Source organism: Solanum stenotomum, chromosome 11 (genome assembly GCF_019186545.1).
Source record: "Solanum stenotomum isolate F172 chromosome 11, ASM1918654v1, whole genome shotgun sequence".
NCBI lineage: Eukaryota > Viridiplantae > Streptophyta > Magnoliopsida > Solanales > Solanaceae > Solanum > Solanum stenotomum.
Window position 1 is genome coordinate 33,419,437 of NC_064292.1, and position 14,581 is coordinate 33,434,017.

Sequence of the window (14,581 nt, forward strand, 5' to 3'; positions counted from 1 at the left end):
TTTTCCAGCATAGTCCAGAGTTGGACGAAATTGGAGTCTTTAAGGTGTAGGGAATTTTGGTAACAATCGGGTGAGTTAATTATGATTTTGATCACATGAGTAGCTATATAACTCATTAAGGAATCCGTACGACTTTACGGAATTGAATTCGAGCGAGTAGAACTTCCGGGATCGATCTTAGCGTGAAGGGTATTTTTTGAACGTCGTTGGTTAGAGGTGTGTTGTGAAATGGGGGTATTGGAATTATTAAAATAACTCATTGGTTCTGTGCAAGCCGCTGAGGCGAGAATTTTTCCGCCAGTACGGGGGCGCTGCAGCGGTGTGAGGGCCACTGTTGCTGGTTCGACACGACTTAAGGTCGTAAATAAACCCCAAAAATATTTTATTCTGCACTTTTCGACTTTGAGAGCTAGCAGATGACCCCAGACGAGTTCTTGATCATTTTTCACCATTCTTGAGGCTAAAGGTAGGGTTTTAACTCCCCGAATCCATTTTTTGATTCGTAGAACGTAATCTAATGGGTCATTATCGATGGGGGAGGGTTTTCTTCTAGAAATTATGGTGAAAACAACCCTAATTTGAATGCTTGGGATCATGGGTACGATTTAGGGTTCATAGAATTGTTAGCAATTCGGGTAATTAGTGATTGTTTATTGATTCTCGTATTGTATTGATTGTTTGTAGACCAAGAACAAGGGGAACGAATCTGGAAAGGGAAGGATCAAGTTTCTTAGGGTTTCAATCTTGTTACAAGGTAAGTGATGGTTATTATTCTATGATTGTGTGATGTATGTTTTATCTTGCCTCATTATGATACTTGCATGTATCCGAATGTTGCATTGTTGAGCACACTTGTTGTAAATGAGCTGGACGAATAATGAATGCCATGAATCATGAGTTATTTGTATGAACTTGAGAAGATACTTGTGATGGTGATTGTGGTGTGTTCAATAGGATCGGTTGCCACGTTCCGACATAACTAATTGGGATCGGTTGCCACGATCCAGCATAATTATGGGATCGGTTTCCACGTTTCAACATCAACATTGGATTGGGTACCATTTTCCGGTATGCTAACTATTTGAGTTTGGGTTCCATGAGAGGACCAATGACTTGTCATAATTGTGTATATTGTTGAGCATGTGATAATCGATATTGAATATGTTCGGTATTTTGCATGTTTATACTGTTGTATTGACTTGCTTATGTTATACTTAGTGGGATAACCCTGTGATCCTACCAGTACATAGTGGTTGTGTACTGATACTGCACTTGCTCTTATTTTTGTTGAGTACAGGGCATTTTTGGGCATCTATTGATAGATCTCGCTTAGAAGATTAGTAATCGTCATTCGAATTCAAAGGTGAGTCAATTCTTCCGGGATGCCATGAGTTCTCATTTCGTCTAAGTCCACATTTCGGACTTAGACATTTGTATTAGTTATTAGTACATTAGTTGGGGTTATATCCCTTCTTGTTTAGACTTGGTTCATTGTTAAATGTTTTGGTACATTGACTTTCAGGTTCTAGGTTATTTCTTCCGCATTGTTTAGTTCGTTGTTAGACTTTTGTTGGAGTTTATGGGAACTCCCTATTTCTTTCCTTAGTATTTAACTTGTTTCGTATACTTAAATGCCTTACTTTTTGGTTTAGTTGGTTGGTTTGGGTTGTAGTAGTGGTTATCCCACCGGAGGTTTATGTGGGTGCCAATCGTGATGGTCTGGGTAGTGACAAGGTTGGTATCAGAGCCTAGGTTCGTTGATCTTAATGTACCAAATCAAGTCTAGTAGAGTCTCATAGAACGGTACGGGGACGCCTTTAGTTTTCTTCAAGAGGCTATAGGACTTTAGGAAATCGCTCTATTTTCTCTTGTCTCCTTTCGTGTTATAACTTGATTCCAATTGGTATCTGTAGATTCAAATTTGTATCTAACCTCCTTGACTCTTCTGTCCGCAGATGGTTAATACTAGATACAATGACGTTAGGCCTGTAGCTCCAGTTAATGCTCCACCTGAGGAATCTGCAGTGAGAGGTCACGGTCGAGGTAGGGGTAGAGGAAAAGCTAGGGGTAAAGGCCGTGGAAGAGTAGCACCTACTGGAAATGGAGCTCCTGTTTAGAATGCTCCTGTGAATGAGAACCCACTTACACATCATGAAGAGATTGAAGAGGAGAATGTTGATATTGAGAATGTTGAGGATGTGGGACAAGAGGAAGAGGTGCAGACTGAGACTACCGATGTTCCCCCCATAGACCCAGTGTTAGCTCGACAGATCATGTCATTCTTGAAAGGGTTGGTTGGTCCTGGAGTGCTTCCTTTGCTCAAGTAACTCAAGCTCCCACTAATCCTCATGTTGCTAGCACTGCTCCCAAGGTGGGTGGGACTGGAGGTAATGATGCTTTCTTCCGTCCTTCGTTGGGTTCTGTTATGACTGGTAATGAGCATGAAATATTGACTAAGTTTTTGAAGCTAAAGCCTCCCGTGTTTCTTGGTTGTGAGAATGAGGATGCTTATGAGTAAATCTTAGATTGCTATAAGTGGCTTCATGAGTTGGGAGTTGTCCATCATCATGGAGTTGAGTTTGTGTCCTTTGAACTTCAAGGTGAGGCTAAGCAGTGGTGGAGAGCTTATATGGAATGCAAATCTTCTACTTTACCTCCACTTACTTGGACCCAATTTAAGGCTCTGTTTCTAGAAAAGTATGTGCTTAGGACTTTGAGAGATCGTAAGAAAGATGAATTTATGGTTTTGGAACAAGGTGGTATGTTTGTGGCTGCTTATGAGGCCAAGTTCCACGCTTTGTCTAGATATGGTACTCAATTGGTGAGTACTGAGAAGGAGAGGATCCGGTTATTTATTAGAGGACTAAATTCTGAGTTGCAAGTATTATCTATCCATAGGACTTCTTAGGGAAGAGCTGTAATGAGGTAACATATTATGTTAAGAAAGTGGAGGGGGTGAGGTGAGACGGTCAAGCTAAGTGTCATGACCTAGGCCATCGTGATTGGCACCCACACTAACCATCCAGTGGGAGAACCACTACTACACCCAAACTAAGCAACTAAAACAACACTAAGGCAATTAAGCTACGGAAGCAAGTTAATTAGCTAACAAATGTGGAAATTTAATACCTAGAACCTGAAAGTCAATGTACAAAAACATCTAAACAAATGATCCAAGTCTAAACAAGAAGGGATAAATCGCCAACTAATGAACTAATGAACTAACTAGAACCAATATCTAAAGAGTTCCACTTTAAGGTATTAACTTGCTTGAAAATACAAAATATTCTTGTTTGATTTAATCCATGTGAGGATTATAAAAAAAATTTCCAAAAAGTTATATATGATTCATACATTTTAAATTCACCAGATATTTTCATATCAATCTTGTCAAGTGAAAACATTCAAAATTAAATGTATTATATCTTTTAGTGTCTAGAACGCAAGTCAAATAAGTTGTATGCTTACCAAGATGCATCATTACACTTTTCAATTGATAATTATTTCTACATTAACATGTTTTAATAGACTGTAGAATTCAGATCCTCATAATCTTTTACAATATTGTATCAAAGATATCATCAATGAGCTATCATTTTGTATCGGTTCACAATACGACATAACTCATTCAGATATCATCACTTCATTATTTTCAAGTATGTACCCCTCTTATGAGGTTTCATGAAGTGTTATGCCGTAAGCTCTTCAAAAGCACATTGCCTCTTTATTATGTTCATTTTTATTCTTTGATCCTCCCCCTTTTTCAAGCATTATTTTATTTAGAATAGATTAGTCTATCATGATTCATGCCTATCGTAGACTCTATCCTTTAAGTACATTCAATAGGAGCATCGACAACTCTTGTGTTGCTTCTTATCTCCCCCTTATGTTAGATAAACTAACATACATCTCAGTCTATTTTGGAAAATTCATATTTGTGCGTCATAATATATTCATTAATTATACCGCACATCAAAATTAACAGATTGAAAGTATTTGATTCCTAACCATAACTCAATTAAGAGAAAAAAATATCATAATTTACTGATCTAATAAATACAATTACTTTAGTATGCAACACATTATATTTCTGATCATGAATTTGATTTGTTCTCATAAGCAATGATGGACTATTTATCTTAGGCATTTATTGTCTTATTATCTTGAATATTCATCAATATTATCAAGATAAATTGTCTTGATTATATATTTAAAAAGTTGTGTTCTTAACCTAAATATACTGCGTAAACAATTTTGTGAATGTCAAACTGCAGGTTGACAACAAACGCACATATGATTATCTTATAGATGCATCTTTTTATCATATCACATGATTGGTGAATGAGCCAATATTCATCTTTTATACTTTCAGAATATAGGATTAAGTCCCAACATTAGTTGATCTAATTAACTTATCATGGGAATAAGCAACAAACAAAATTCTTGAAGAATATTCTAGTTCCTGTTGAATATTAAATATTCACATCTTTTAGATGACCAAATTCTTTCATGTCAACTGATAGAATTATTTGTACTAGTAAACTCCAAGTTTATCATGATATGTGTATTTTGATTTAGTAAATTTATTGTTTACTATTATATGTGAAAATTTTAGATTTTACTCTGATAGTAATTTTTTTAGATTTATTTTTTCTCAATTACTCTACCCCTTCTAGAGGTGAGTGGTGATTCCATCACTGAATGGACTCATCTGATTATCATAAAATTTTGTCTGTAATTGTATTATTTGTGCCAACATTTTTGAAAACATCAAGTTGTGAGATAACAATAGGCACACGTGAGACCATCTAGAAGAAACATTTATTAGGATCATTAAGTATCTAAACAACCCACTAGGTGGGTGAACACCCCACAAATATCCCCACGTATACGTTCCTAGAATGCAAGAGATTTAATCTCAACTTTCTTTTGTGATGATCTCACAATTAACTTGCCTTGCTAACAAACAATACAAGAAAATTACAATTTAAAATAATCTTTAGGTTCTTTAATGGATGTCTATGTAAATTTTCTATAATTCGTCTCATTATTATAGACTTAGGATGTCCCAGACGACATGAGTATTGGAATTAGTAAACTTTTGATTTACTATAAAATGTATCTCAATTTTACTAATTGTTGTCCAATACAAGTTAGAGAGTAAACAGTGAAACTTTTCTATAACACATGTCTTCCCAGGGATATTCTTAATGATACCACGTCCACGACCAAGGGTCACAACCTTTTCCACTCCTAGCATGGTGGGCATATACCTCATTCACTTCAAAGAACGAGTCTGTATTTTTAGCATTTATCAAAAGTTCTCATTCTTAATGAATGAAACAAAATAAGCTCAACATATCAAATTATGATAACTTTATTACCTCATTCCATGTTCATGTGAATTATTCAATCACTTGCCTTTTTTTTCCAAACATAATATTCACTAATATCACATTCGCTTTAAGAGAAAGAAGCAATTTCAATAGAACGACTATTTTCATCAAAACACATTACTTTACCTTAGTCTTCATTACATCGTCAATATGGTGCATTAGGACGTAAACCCAATGCCTTCTCCATGTTAAGGCACGTTAATGCTAGAAATTGATTGGACTTAAAACCTAACATCTTATCATCATGGTGCATCAAAACTTTTAACGTACCCAATTTTTTATTATTTTGGTGCGATTGGACATGAATCCAACATGTTAATTTCATGCCCCAAGCCTACACACTGGACGTGACCGACACTCTAAAATCATTTATGCTCCCAAGCGAACCCTTGGCCTGGCTAACTACTTAGCAGAAGATTTACTCAAACAAAACAATATTGGAAATATAATTTATATATTTAAACTCAAACAAATAGTCAATTCGACTGTCTAAAAAATCTTAAGTTCAATAATGATAATACTCTGCAAAACATCTCAACAAAAGGGAAAGTATTGAGAGACTCATCAAATCTAACTATCTATGAAGCCTCTATATTTGAACATGGATGTTAGGAAGAGAGTCACAACACCCTAAAAGGATTAAACTAAAAGGGGAAAAAGAAAAATCCTCCAAAATGAAAGGAGGCTCACCAAAGCTAATTGGAATGTCAAATGATCTCAATGAAGTGACTGTTGATGATCTTGAACACCTGTATTTGCATCATTATAAGATCCTAGTCAAATAACATCGATACATTTAATGTACGAGCATTCAAATAGAATTGGAAGCATATATAACTAAATTGACAAGACTAGCATAGTAATCATCTCAACTCAACTCAACACAAAAGAAATAACAAAAGATAAAATGTTTACAACTTCATAATAAGCAGATACTAACTCAAGGATGTATATAAAAATACAATACTTTACTATTTACTCTTATTTGGAAGATTCTCTAACCGACAAGCATCACTATGAGCTATGTTATGATACCGAGTCTCGTCCACTCTACCAGAACTGTTTTATACCTTGCTAGGTTATAAAACACCTCAATAAGGGGATCCAGTAAGATATGCTTGAAGGAAACAAGAAATGGTCTAAAAAGTATTATCCTTTACCCATGTTGGCTACATGGTTTATGTGGAATGTGAGTTGGCTAAACACATCCTCATATCGGTGCTGAATACTACTCCCAATAAATAAATATACTCATGCTCAACTGTGTAAAAACATACTATGTATCAATTTGAGGTAATTACTCAAATTGTCCTCGTAAAAGAGGTAACTACTCTGAATTAATCTCTAAATTCATTACTCTTTTTAGGAATCAAAGTTTTTCTTTTTCAATGTAAAAGTGATACATTTGGGAATACTTCTTTCCCTTGTATTCATTCTCAATCATTGTAACAACTTGTTTTCGTCGTTATGGAAAAGTCAATGGGAAAGAATTTGGGCAAAATTTTTTTTTAGTAGTGACTTGGGAATTCCTAGCCTAATCCAGATTTGGATGAAATCTGAGTCAGGTGAGGTCTAGGGAAATCTGGTAATGAATGAGAGAGTTAATTATGAATTTTATCACATGAGTTGATAGCCAAGACGTTAAGGGGCCCTTACGACTTTACTGAATTAAATTCAGGAGAGTAAAACTCCCAAAACACATCTTACCGTGAACTGGTAGTTTTTGAACATCAAGGGTGGAAGGTATGTTGTGAAATAGGAGTTTGGAACTCAAATTATGACCTTCTGTCTCCGTGCAGGCAGCCGGGGAGGGATTATTCCGCCAGGGCGGGGCCGTTGTGGCTAGTTGGGTCCCACTGTGTGGGTCAGTTGAGATTATGTCAGAGAAAAACCCCAAAATCGTTATTTTCTGCAAAACCTCATTCTTGAGAGCCAAGAGACTACCCAAAGCAGTTCTTGACAGTTTTCCTCATTTTCTAACGCTAAAGGTAAGATTATTACTCCCCTAATCTGTTTCAATTTGCAAAACTTTGAATCTTGAGTGATTATCATTGGGGGAGTGCTTTGGACTTGAATTGATGGTGGGAAAAGCCCTAATTGAACACTAGAATCTCGAGTATGGCCATGGATAGATAGATTAATTATTATTCGGGTAAATTAGGCCTTGTTTGTTGATCCTTGCGTTAATTCATTGGTTTTAGACCAAGAATAGGTGGAAAGAATCCGGAAGGGGAAAACTAAAGTGTCTTAGGGGGATTTAATCTTGGTTTCGACGTAGGTGATTGTTTGATTTCATGTTTTTGTGATATATGTCGATTAATTGCTTCATTGTATGCATGCATGTATGTGAATAGGAAAATGCCAATCAATCCAATGAAAATGAGTGTGTGTGAATGATTTCGTGCCATGAACCAAATACTTGATTGTATGATAGGAGTAATGTTCATTATGGGTGTGATTGTGATTGTGGTTGTGCTGATGGGATCCGGTGTCACGTTCCGAAAAATATATTGGATCAGGTGTCAGGTTTCGACATATATACTAGATCGGGTGTCACGTTTTGGCACATATATTGGATCAGATGTCACGTTCTGACACACTAACAATTTGGATGTGGGTTCCATAAGAGTACCAATATGATTATTGGATTCATGTTTATTGTCGTTGATATTGGAAACTGCATGTTGCTCTTGAAATGATAAATGATTTATGTATTCTATTATACAGGTTTACTACGTTGTGATTGTTTGCTTGTGTTTCCCTTACCGGAATAGGCGCGTGATCCTACCAGTATACTGTGGTTTGTGTATTGATACTGCACTTGGTCGTTCTTTGTTGAGTACATGGCATCTTCAAGCTACTACTAATAGACCTCAGCTAGGAGAGTAGTGATCGAGACCGGATTCAAGGGTGAGCCAGTTCTTTCAGGCTGTCATGGTTCCTCTTTTGTTTAGGCCATTCTCTTCAGACTCAGACTAGTGTTTAAGATATTTCTTATGTTAGCTTTGGGTGGTACCCCTTTTTCTTAGACTTGTTGAATTTAGAGTTTTGGTACAATCACTTTCAGGTTCTAGGAGTTGTTTTCCGTAATAGTTTTGGTAGTTGTTTTTGTTAAACTTTCAGAGTTCATGGGAACTCCATATTTATTTAGACATTTAAACCCGCTTCCGTATCTTTAAATGCCTAGTTTTTCGTTAAATTGTTTAGTCTGGTCGTAGTAATGGTTATCCCACCAGAGGGTTAGTGGGGTGCCAATCACAATGGTCTGTGTTATGAAAAAGTTAGTATCAGAGTCCTAGGTTCGTTGATCTCGTTGTACCAAAATGATTCTAGTAGAGTCTTCCAGAACGGTACAGAGACGTCTGTACTTATCTTCGAGAGACTACATGAATTTAGGAAATATCTTTGTCTCTACTCCTTCCGTGTTATGACTTGATTCCAATTGGTATTTGGAGATCCAAATTCGTATCTAATAATCTTCCCTCTTCATTCCACATATTGTTAACACATATTTCAATAGTGTCAGGCCTGTAGCTCCCGTGAATGAACAAGCCGAGGGGTTCGCAGCAAGAGGATGCGGTCGAGGAACAGGTATAGAAAGAGGTAGGGGTTGAGGTTGAGAAAAGGTAGTAACCAACAGGAGTGGATCCCCAATTTAAAATGCTCCCAGAGAAGAGGCCCCTCATGTGCATCACGAAGAGATAGAAGAGAATGTGGAGGTCGAAGACGAGGAGGAAGTTGGACCTGAGGGGAAAGCACAACCTCAAACTACATGCATTTCTCCCTTAGACCCAGTGTTAGCTCAACAAATCATGACGTTTCGAAAAGGATTGGTCGGCCCTGGAGTCCTTTCCACAGTTCAAACGGCTCAACCTCCAGCCAATACGCCAATTACTATTGCGATTCCCAAGGTGGATGGAGATGTAGATACTGATACCTTTTTCCATCCCCTATTAGGTCCTATGATGACAGGTAATGAGCATGAGATGTTGACTAAGTTTATGAAGTTGAAGCCGCTTGTGTTCCATGGATATAAGAGTGAGGACGCCTATGAGTTCATTTTGAATTGTTCTGAGAAACTTCATAAGTTGGGTATTGTATGTCAACATGGAGTATAGTTCGTGACCTTCCAGCTTCAGGGTGAGGCTAAGCAGTGGTAGAGAGCCTATGTGAAATGCAGATCGCCAATCTTGCCCCCACTCACTTGGATGCAGTTCCATGCTTTGTTTCTGGAAAAATATGTGCCTCGGACTTTGAGGGATCGCAAAAAGGATGAGTGTCACGACCCAAGCCTAGGGCCTAGACGTGACATGGAGAATGAGGAACCCGAAGGAACCCCAAACAAGCCTCTCAAACTTGTCATCACACTTCATCGGTCGCGGAAGTACATTCAACATTAATTAACGGGAAATAGGGACTAAGGGCAAACCATTTCAAAATGACATCATAGAATAAGAGTCAAGCTCATTTACAAAATACTTGTCCAACGCACACTTCTACATACATAGATAGGACGGGGCCATGACATACTACCGGCTCCCCTCATAGTCAAAATACAATTGCAAGCTAAAGTCTCAAAACATAGGAGTAGGAAACATAACATAGCCCTTGAATCATTGAGGACTCACCAACAACTCGGATAAGCACCGTACTAGCCACGTGAATGGAGAGAAGGATCAAGAGTAGCTCCGGTCCATACATGGTGACATCATGTAGGCAAAATATGCGTTAGTACTTGGAATGTACTAAGTATGCGGGGTGCAACACAACAATAGACAAGGACACAATCGAAATACAAGAAATAGTTTCATAGGCATTATGAATAACAATATGAGGATGCATGATCAAAGTGAAGTCAAAACATGTTTAAGTAAATCTATACTAATAGTAGATATCATATGTGTATGCATGATCCAACCAATCTATAACCCCAACTTAGGATGGGGGATGCCGTTCACACCCGGACACCCTGGTGGCAAGGTATAAACCCCTCACATGGTTGATGTTGGTCACACCCCAAGCATCCTAGGTGGTGAGATATAAACCTCTCACATGGTTGATGTTGGTCACACCCCAAGCATCCTAGGTGGTGAGATATAAACCTCTCACATGGTTGATGTTGGTCACACCCCAAGCATCCTAGGTGGTGAGATATAAACCTCTCACATGGTTGTCCGGTTCTTTTCCCCCGGACCGGGCATGGTCATGCAACACTTTATATAGGAAATTCCCATTAGGCTCTAATGCAATCTCACGTATGGAATGAACATATACACAAGCTTAGTTTGTCATCAACACATCTCTGGATTGCCATACATCTCATAACTCAAGCTTTAAAGCATCGATTCATCAATTCTCCATAGTTGGACATTTTGTCAAACACCTTGAAGGCATGTAATGGAATCAAAGAGCATGGAAAATAGGGTAGTAATTATGCAGCCAAACCAGTGAACAACCTACAACAACACCTTTTAACACCCACAATACCACATGAAAATCTCCACATCCATTCCAAATTTAGATTCAAGTTCTAGAGTCACAACATGCTCAAAACAATCACTTTTCATGTTTAAAATTCAATGTGCAGGAAATTATTACAAAGAACAAGACTAATTTATGAATCTTAACTTAAACCATGAATTAGTGAGTAGAATAGAGTCTAGGCACTATGGGTGGAAGGACCCATGAGTTCAACACCACATACCTTGAGTTCTTATGAAGGTCTTGAGAGTGTCTTCAATGGAAGCTTGGAACTTGGAGCAAGAGTCTCTTCAATCTTGAGGAAGGTTTTGGATTAGGGTTCTTGAGAGAACTTGAGAGAAAATGTGTCTAAGTATGGGAGAGGTGTTTTGGGAAATGTTTTAGAGATGGGAATTGAACTAATGGTATATAGGAAATAACATATGCCCTTTGGAAAAATGGTCCAACACTTAGAAAAAAAAATGAGGCGGGTGAACAGTAAAAACGCTCACTGGAAATTGCATTTCCTGCCGGACAGATTTTACGAAAATGGGCATAACTTCTTCGTCCGAACTCCGAATGAGGTGAAACGAAGTGCGTTAGGTAGCTAACTCAAAGGGCTTTCCATGGATATGTTATGGGCCACCCAATTATTTGTGTGCTAGGAGATATGACCCTCCAAAGTAGACCCTCGAAAAAGGCTTCACTTGGAAATTTCGGATTTTGATACGGTTGCTCTAAAATTTGGGTTAGACCCATTTCCCACTCAATTTGACCCCCTAAACAAGAATATGAAGTCGGATTTTCGAAAAACGAAACGGATTTTTTTTTGATATAGCTAAACAAGTTTCCGGTAACTTCCGAAGCACATTTTTAAGAACTTTTTGGGTCATTTCAATATCTCCCCCTTGGGAACATTCGTCCCCGAATGTGGAAGAGACGTACAAGGCAAGACTTAGTAAGAACATATCAGCCCCAACATGAATGCAAAAATTTTATTTAAACATCACTTCAAGATTTCAAAACTTAGTGTAAAGCATCCATAACTCATCAATTTAAACATATATGCACATTAATGATTCAGGGGCTGAAATGTAAGACTCAATGGAGTACAAAGGACTTGATTTAATACCTTAGGCTTGAGTGGAGTTGAATAGATAAGGATAACGTCTTTGCATGTCCGCTTCGGCCTCCCAAGTAGCACTCTCCACTTGTTGATTTCTCCAAAGCACCTTAACGGACGCCACTTCTTTGTTCCTCAACCTTTTAACTTGTCTATCTAAGATCTGAACCGGGACTTCTTCATACGTCAAATTATCTTCTACAACACCCACAACCTCAAGAGGTACAATAGCGTTAGGATCACCAACACATTTCCTCAACATCGATACATGGAATACCGGATGAACTAATTCCATCTCCTTGGGCAACCCCAACTCATAGGCTACTTTACCAACCCTTCTTATTATCTCATAAGGACCGACATACCTAGGACTTAATTTCCCCTTCTTACCAAAACGAACCACACCTTTCATTGGAGAAACTTTCAAATAAACCCAATCACCCACTTTGAATTCAAGATCCCGTCTCCTCACATCGGCATAAGACTTTTGACGACTTTGGGCTGTTTTCAACCTCTCCCTAATCATCCTTACCTTCTCAAGAGCATCCATGACCAGATCCGGACCCAACAAGGCCACCTCTCCAACTTCAAACCACCCAACCGGTGACCTACACCGTCTACCATAAAGTGCCTCAAAAGGAGCCATACCGATACTAGAATGATAACTATTGTTGTATGCAAATTCAATCAAAGGAAGATGATCATCCCAACTACCTTTCAACTCCAATACACAAGCTCTAAGCATATCCTCCAAGGTTTGAATTGTTCTTTCGGCTTGGCCATCCGTTTGAGGGTGGAAGGCCGTGCTAAGCTTTACCTTTGTACCAAGACCCCTTTGGAATGACTTCCAAAAGTGAGAAGTGAATTGGGCACCACGATCCGAGATGATAGACAAAGGAATCCCATGCAACCTTACCAATTCATGAATGTACAACTTGGCATACTCTTCAGCCCCGTAAGTAGTTTTAACCGGTAGGAAATGAGCCGACTTTGTCATCCGATCAACCACCACCCAAACCGAATCAAAGCCTCTTCTAGCCTTGGGTAAGCCCACTACAAAATCCATGTTGATTTCTTCCCACTTCCAAGTAGGTATCTCAATGTCTTGAGTTAGGCCACCCGGCCTTTGATGTTCGGCCTTGACTTGTTGACAACTATGGCAACCCGAAACAAATTTTGCAATGTCCTTCTTCATACCGCCCCACCAATACACATCCCTCAAGTCTCTATACATCTTTGTTGACCCCGGATGAATAGAATAAAAAGAATTATGAGCCTCATCAAGGATTCTTTCCCTCACACCATCCACACAAGGAACACATAATCTACCTTGGTACCTAAGGGCACCATCTCCCCCTTGGGAGAAAACCTCCACCTTACCACTACTCACCGAAGCCTTTAATTCTACCAAAGAAGGATCAAGATCTTGCTTGACTATCACCTCATCAACCAAGGAAGACCTTGAACCATCAACAACAACTACTCCTCCACTATCCACCCCTTCTAACCTAACTCCCAATTTGGCCAACCGATGGACCTCCTTAGCCAACTCTTTACTACCTTCCTCCACATGAGCCAAGCTACCCATGGACACTCTACTCAATGCATCCGCCACCACATTAGCTTTCCCCGGATGATAGTGAACACTCATATCATAATCCTTAAGGAATTCTAACCACCTCCTTTGTCTCAAGTTAAGATCTTTTTGCGTGAACACATATTGGAGATTCTTATGGTCGGTGAAGATATCAACATGCACCCCATACAAATAATGACGCCAAATCTTTAAAGCAAAAACCACGGCGGCCAATTCAAGATCATGGGTTGGGTAATTTTTTTCATGAACCTTAAGTTGCCTAGAAGCATAGGCTATAACCTTACCACTTTGCATCAACACACAACCCAAACCAATACGGGAAGCATCACAATAAACAACAAAACCTTCTAACCCATCCGGAAGTGACAAAATAGGAGCGGACACAAGCCTTTCTTTCAAAGTTTGGAAGCTTTCCTCACACTCATCCGACCACACAAATTTAGCCTTCTTTTGAGTCAACTTAGTCATAGGAGAAGCAAGAGAAGAAAACCCTTCCACAAATCTCCTATAATAACCCGCTAAACCCAAGAAACTCCTTATATCCGACGGGGTCAAAGGTCTAGGCCAATTCCTAATAACATCGGTCTTCTTAGGATCCACCTTAATACCATCCCCCGACACCACATGGCCTAGGAAAGCAACTTCCTTCAACCAAAACTCACACTTTTCATATTTAGCGTACAACTTCTCTTCCCTCAATCTTTGGAGTACAACCCTCAAGTGACCCTTGTGCTCTTCCTCACCCCGAGAATAGATCAAGATGTCATCTATAAACACCACCACAAAAGAATCAAGGTAGGGTTTGAAAACCCTATTCATCAAATCCATAAAGAGAGCCGGAGCATTAGTCAACCCGAAAGACATCACCACAAACTCATAGTGCCCATACCTAGTACGAAAGGCCGTCTTGAGAATATCACACTCCCTCACCTTCACTTGATGATACCCTGACCGAAGATCAATCTTAGAGAAGTGACTAGCCCCATGCAATTGGTCAAATAAATC